Source organism: Coregonus clupeaformis, chromosome 30 (assembly GCF_020615455.1).
Source record: "Coregonus clupeaformis isolate EN_2021a chromosome 30, ASM2061545v1, whole genome shotgun sequence".
Lineage (NCBI taxonomy): Eukaryota > Metazoa > Chordata > Actinopteri > Salmoniformes > Salmonidae > Coregonus > Coregonus clupeaformis.
Window position 1 is genome coordinate 34,734,612 of NC_059221.1, and position 7,454 is coordinate 34,742,065.

The 7,454-nt window shown below is 43.4% G+C and overlaps 1 pseudogene; it reads right to left on the bottom strand.

The window, feature by feature from the left end:
- Window positions 1–182: 182 nt before the first annotated feature.
- LOC121546435 lies at window positions 183–1,567 on the bottom strand (annotated as a pseudogene).
- Window positions 1,568–7,454: the final 5,887 nt, after the last annotated feature.

The window sequence follows — 7,454 nt, forward strand, 5'->3', positions numbered from 1 at the left end:
TAAGGGATCATAACTTTCACCAGGATTCACCTGGTCAGTCTATGTCATGGAAAGAGCATAATGTTTTGTAGACATTTGGAATGAAAGCATATGATACAAAACAAAATGGTGGAAATGTCCTCTTTCTCATGCTTACGTCAATAAAATGAATTTGAATAGTAGGCTAGATACTTCTGGAATTGGAATGCAACCAATAATGGTAGAGCGTAGGTAGGGCTACAGATTGATGGCGCCAGCGAGGCGCAGGCAGTAGACGGCCTCGGCAGGGATGTCTTTGGCACTGATCTTGTTGCTGGGAGTAATTCATCATGTCCACCACATTACAGAAACTGCCAAGGGAGAACTCTGACAGAAGGAGAGCACAGTTTATTGGCGATTTCCTCTTGAATTTTTCTCTCTCACTTGTCATACAAATGAAAATCTGAAAGTTGAAAACAATAAACATAGCCACCTCTTTGGCCAACTATATAGTGAAATTCAATACAGTACTTTTTCAGATGTATAATCTTTTAACCCATTCGACCACGACCACATTATATTTATTCAAAAACATTACCATAATCAGACTGTTACAGTACAACACAAACCAGGATCAGATCAACATGTCCACTTTATATGGCATTATAAAGAAAGTGAATGCTACACACAAAATATCACGATGGGAAGAACAGACACTTCCTTACCGTTAATCTGGTTAGCCTGAAGGTAGAGGTTCTCCAGGCTCTTGATGACAATGGAAATCTTATCCAGTTTGTTGTGGGAAAGGTCCAGCTCCACCAGACCACTGACATTGAACGTGTTGGGAAGAATCCCTCCATCAGTCAACTTGTTATGGGCCAGCCTGACAAACTGCAGCTTGGGATACGTAGTGAGGAAGTTCACAGGGACGCTCGCTATGTCGTTAAACTTCAGGTAGAGCTAATGCAACACCTGAGGGAGGTTATCTGGAATCTTCTTCAGTTTGTTTTCCTCATATCCAGTAAAGTCAGAGCCTTGAGTCCCTTGAAAGCCCCCCCAACATCTTCAACAGTGTTGGCATGGAGATGGAGGTAAGCGAGGTAGGTCATCCCCTCGAACATGCTGGCATGGATCTTGGAGATCTTGTTGTGACCCATGCGTAGATCCTTGATGGACTTGAGTAAGTTCACGGGCAAGCAGACCATCTCGTTGTTATCCAAGTACAGGCAAGCTTGCTGAATACTTTCTTGCCCACCTTGTCGGAGCTGAGCTGGTTCTGTTGAAACATGACCTAGATGAGGCTGGTGGCGTTGTCAAAGACCCCATTCTGGATACCTGTGATCTGGTTGCACTGCAGGTAGACGTACTTCATGCGGGAGGGGACGTACGAGACGTGCTGTAGATTGCGGCTGTGGCAGTACATGGCTATGGGGAAGCTGGCCAGGCAGTCACATTCCAGGGAGCAGTCATCGCCCAGCCACTCGGCCCACATGGACGAGGGGTGGTAGTGGCTTCGCAGGTAGTTGAGCCACTGGAGGGCACTGGAGCGCTGGGTGAAGCTCAGGTCCACCAGTCCAGCCACGATCAGGAGCACCACCGTCCGTCCGCATGTTCACTGCAGGGAGAGGAAGGGGAACAGAGATCAGAACACAGGTGTACACTGTGGTGATTTACATTCTAATTATTGGGTGACATTTTACTTTTCTTTGTGATTGATTGAAATGAACACCACTATTTTCTACCTATTACTTACCAATTGTGTTGAAACCAATTGTGTTGAAATTGAGTCTCGAAAGGATTTATTGTACTTACTACATAGCTAGGTCATTAGTCATTCACAAGTGAATACCACTAAGACAGGACTGTAAAATCAAGGCTTGATAATGCTTGAAGTTCCCCGATCACTCTTTTTCTCAAAGTATTGTTGTTTAATGAAAACTCTGAGAACTTTCCAAGTGTTTTTATCCACAAACAATCACTTTCATTTAAATACATCATTTCTCAAATTAATGGAAATAAACATACATTAATTAAAGTACAGTAAGCAGGCTGTTGTTTAGAGGCAGTCCCTCCTCCCCAGTCTCTGTTGCAGTGCCTCCTTCAGACTGAGCTGGAGAGGGGGTTTAGCATTGTGTAAATAGCCCCCTCCCCCCTCTCGCCATTCCCAGCTGCAGCCCAGCCACTCTGTCTCTTAACAACACATAGATTTTCCACTAGCATGTAAGATATTATACAACGGGTGGGTCTAACCCTGAATGCCGATTGGTCAAAACCGCATTCCACCCAGTGTCTATTCCACAAGTTACCACCGGCTAAATCAATGACGTTAGACCATCTGGTCTTTAACAACCTTGTTTACCACCTCTCTCTCTCGTGCCTTGTCATTAACTCAGCTTTAGCTTAGCAACAAGGGTTATGCCATGATGTTTCTATCTAAAGGCTTTCGGGAAAGGGATGCTGGTAAAGAGGTTAAGGTATGAGACGACATACCTTGGCATGTTTTGTATGATTGGATGTCAGCATTGTAACCTGCAATCAAATTAGACCTTCATACCAAAACGTGCTCCACTCTGTCAGACCGCCTCGGGGCACAATTTCCCAGCTTTGAAGCCTAAATGCAAGTTATAGTCTTTAAACTGTGGAGAAAGTTGCAAACGCCTCGACTGTTCCCTAAAGACTGTCCCTGTCCTCTATTACCTGGAAAACAGGAGAGAATACCTGAATAATGCAAATGATCTCAAGTTCAACTTATCTGCATCCTCTGCATCCTCTTCACCTGTGGAAAGGGAAAGTCAAAAACCAAAGTGGTGTTGTTAACACTTCACATGTAATTACCATTGTCTGTTATCACAAACACACTGCCCTTCCATTGAAAGGAGTATGAACATGACAAGAGCAATGGATGAATATTGGGTCTACCTGGATATTGCCAGGCCACTGCTGGACTGTATCATTGTAAGAAGAACTTGGCAGTACTCTACTAGCTAGGTCAATAATGTGGGCTTACTTTGAAACAACCTAAAACTACAAACAACCTCAGGTCTAAAACTTCATTAGCTTTTTGTAGTAACCCAAAAAAGTGTTCAACAAATCAAAATATATTTTATATTTGAGATTCTTCAAAGTAACCACTCTTTGCCTTGATGACAGCGTTGCACACTCTTGGCATTCTCTCAACCAGTTTCATGAGGTAGTCACCTGGGAATACATTTCAAAAAACAGGTGTGCCTTGTTAAAAGTCAATTTGTGGAATTTCTTTCATTCTTAAAGTGTTTGAGCCAATCAGTTGTGTTGTGACAAGGTATGGGTGGTATACAGAAGAGAATCCTATTTGGTAAAAGACCAAGTCCATATTATGGCAAGATCAGCTCAAATAAGCAAAGAGAAACGACAGTCCTTCATTACTTTAAGACATGCAGGTCAGTCAATCAGGAACAATTCAAGAACTTTGAAAGTTTCTTCAAGAGCAGTCGCAAAACCCATCAAGCGCTATGATGAAACTGGCTCTCATGAGGACCGCCACAGGAAAGGAAGACCCAGAGTTACATCTGCTGCAGAGGATAAGTTCATTAGAGTTAACTGCACCTTAGATTACAACCCAAATAAATGCTTCACAGAGTTCAAGTAACAGACACATCTCAACATAAACTGTTCAGAGGAGACTGCGTGAATCAGGCCTTCATGGTCGAATTGCTGCAAAGAAACCACTACTAAAGGACACCAATAAGAAGAAGAGACTTGCTTGGGCCAAGAAACATGAGCAATGGACATTAGACTGGTGGAAATCTGTCCTTTGGTCTGATGAGTCCAAATTGGAGATTTTTGGTTCCAACCGCCGTGTCTTTGTGAGACGCAGAGTAGGTGAACGGATGATCTCTGCATGTGTGGTTCCCACTGTGAAGCATGGAGGAGGACGTGTGACACTGTCTGTGATTTATTTAGAATTCAAGGCACACTTAACCAGCATGGCTACCACAGCATTCTGCAGCGATACACCATCCCATCTGGTTTGCGCTTAGTGGGACTATCATTTGTTTTTCAACAGGACAATGACCCAACACACCCCCAGGCTGCGTAAGGGCTATTTGACCAAGAAGGAGAGTGATGGAGTGCTGCATCAGATGACATGGCCTCCACAATCACCCAACCTCAACCCAATTGAGATGGTTTGGGATGAGTTAGACCGCAGAGTGAAGGGAAAGTAGCCAACAAGTGCTCAGCATATGTGGGAACTCCTTCAAGACTGTTGGAAAAGCATTCCAGGTGAAGCTGGTTGAGAGAATGCCAAGAGTGTGCAAAGCTGTCATCAAGGCAAAGGGTGGCTACTTTGAAGAATTTCAAATATAAAATATATTTTTATTTGTTTCACTTTTTTGGTTACTACATGATTTCATATGTGTTATTTCATAGTTTTGATGTCTTCACTATTATTCTACAATGTAGAAAATAGTAAAAATAAAGAAAAACCCTTGAATGAGTAGGTGTGTCCAAACCTTTGACTGGTACTGTATATAATGCTACATTCATAACCAGGTGAGAAGGTGGTATTTACCACATACGACTGGGAAAAATCCAGTTGAACGGCCCTCCAACTGGTAATTCCTAGTGGGAAACTTGTCTATCATCCCTGAGCTCCGACTTCTCCCACATGCTGAGGTCTGATGTCTGATGTCGCGTACTAAGGAAATGACCTCTATAACAGCATTTTAGGCAGTGAAATGCAACAACAAAACTATATAAAAGGTAATCTTTACTGAACAAGAATAGAAATGCAACATGCAACAATTTCAAAGATTTTACTGAGTTACAGGTCATATAAGGAAATCAGTCAACTGAAATAAATTCATTAAATAAATTTATAATTCACCTCTTCAATGGCTGTGCGAAGTTGCTGAATATTTGGAGGAACTGGAACACGCTGTCGTACACGTCGATCCAGAGCATCCCAAACATGCTCAATGGGTGACATGTCTGGTGAGTGTGCAGGCCATTGAAGAACTGGGACATTTTCAGCTTCCAGGAATTGTGTACAGATACTTGTGACATGGGGCCGTGCATTATCATGTTAAAACATGAGGTGATGGTGGCAGATGAATGGCACGGCAATGGGTTTATGGTAGAGAAATTAACATTACATTCTCTGGCAACAGCTCTGGTGGACATTCCTGTAGTCAGCATGACCAATTGCACACTCCCTCAAAACTTGAGACATCTGTGGCATTGTGGTGTGACAAAACTGCACATTTTAGAGTGGCTTTTTATTGTCCCCAGCACAAGGAGTACCTGTGTAATGATCATGCTGTTTAATCAGCATTTTGATATGCCACACTTGTCAGGTGGATGGATTATCTTGGCAAAGGAGAAATGCTCACTAACAGGGATGTAAACACATTTGTGGACAAAATCTGAGACAAATAATATTTTGTGCTTATAGAAAATTTCTGGGATCTTATATTTCAGCTCATGAAACATGGGACCAACACTTTCCATGTTGCATCTATATTTTTGTACATTATATTATGGTTTTTGAACACTATAATTTGTTTACAAGCATGACAGCTGTACTTTTAGTTATGGTTGGCGCAGCTTGTTTGTCATTATCCAATCAACGTTTCTCAATGGGTTCAAAGCAAGTGAATGCATCCATCTAGTATTTACGACTTCACAACTGGTAATTACCACCTTCCAACTTGGTTATGAATACAGCATAACATAAGGTGACCAATCTTAGACATGGAGTACCTACCACACAGTGTGTATAACTTTGTTTAAACCCAGCAGTAACACACCTGATTCAACTAATCTTCAATTAAGACGATTGTAGGGCTGGAACAAAAACCTACCTGCACATAAAGCAGCCGTCTATGCCAGAAACACTGGTCACCTTTGGCATTGGATAATGTCAAAAAATAACATTTGAATAGGAAATATATTTGTTACAGCAGGATGCTTAAATCGAATGCATATTTATTCAGTTTGATCATTTGCTTTAATTAATGCATAATTGTGTTCTAATTAATGCAGGCCAGTGTGGGCATTTTATCTTTGATCTAGAAGATCTGGATGTAACCACACACCACCTAACACATCAGGGGACATGGCAATAATGACATAAACAAATATCTTATATAAACCTCTTCCTTGCAGTGAATTGACGCAATAAGGCTGTGTTTAGAGGCAGCCCAATTCAGATTTTTTTTTCTCACTAATTGGTCTTTTGACCAATCAGACCAACTCTGAAAAAGATTTGTGATTGGTCAAAATACCATTTAATGGAAAAAATATCAGAATTGGGCTGCCTGTGTGAACGTAGCCTTAGAAACCTGCATTACATTACAAAATCGGCCGCTCCAAGTCACTCATACACTGCTCAAAAAAATAAAGAATGAAATAATCTTATTAAATACTTTTTTCTTTACATAGTTGAATGTGCTGACAACAAAATCACACAAAAATTATCAATGGAAATCAAATTTATCAACCCATGGAGGTCTGGATTTGGAGTCACCCTCAAAATTAAAGTGGAAAACCACACTACAAGCTGATCCAACTTTGATGTAATGTCCTTAAAACAAGTCAAAATGAGGCTCTGTAGTGTGTGTGGCCTCCACGTGCCTGTATGACCTCCCTACAACGCCTGGGCATGCTCCTGATGAGGTGGCGGATGGTCTCCTGAGGGATCTCCTCCCAGACCTGGACTAAAGCATCCGCCAACTCCTGGACAGTCTGTGGTGCAACGTGGCGTTGGTGGATGGAGCGAGACATGATGTCCCAGATGTGCTCAATTGGATTCAGGTCTGGGGAACGGGCGGGCCAGTCCATAGCATCAATGCCTTCCTCTTGCAGGAACTGCTGACACACTCCAGCCACATGAGGTCTAGCATTGTCTTGCATTAGGAGGAACCCAGGGCCAACCGCACCAGCATATGGTCTCACAAGGGGTCTGAGGATCTCATCTCGGTACCTAATGGCAGTCAGGCTACCTCTGGCGAGCACATGGAGGGCTGTGCGGCCCCCAAAGAAATGCCACCCCACACCATGACTGACCCACCGCCAAACCGGTCATGCTGGAGGATGTTGCAGGCAGCAGAACGTTCTCCACGGCGTCTCCAGACTCTGTCACGTGCTCAGTGTGAACCTGCTTTCATCTGTGAAGAGCACAGGGCGCCAGTGGCGAATTTGCCAATCTTGGTGTTCTCTGGCAAATGCCAAACGTCCTGCACGGTGTTGGGCTGTAAGCACAACCCCCACCTGTGGACGTCGGGCCCTCATACCACCCTCATGGAGTCTGTTTCTGACCGTTTGAGCAGACACATGCACATTTGTGGCCTGCTGGAGGTCATTTTGCAGGGCTCTGGCAGTGCTCCTCCTGCTCCTCCTTGCACAAAGGCGGAGGTAGCAGTCCTGCTGCTGGGTTGTTGCACTCCTACGGCCTCCTCCACGTCTCCTGATGTACTGGCCTGTCTCCTGGTAGCGCCTCCATGCTCTGGACACTA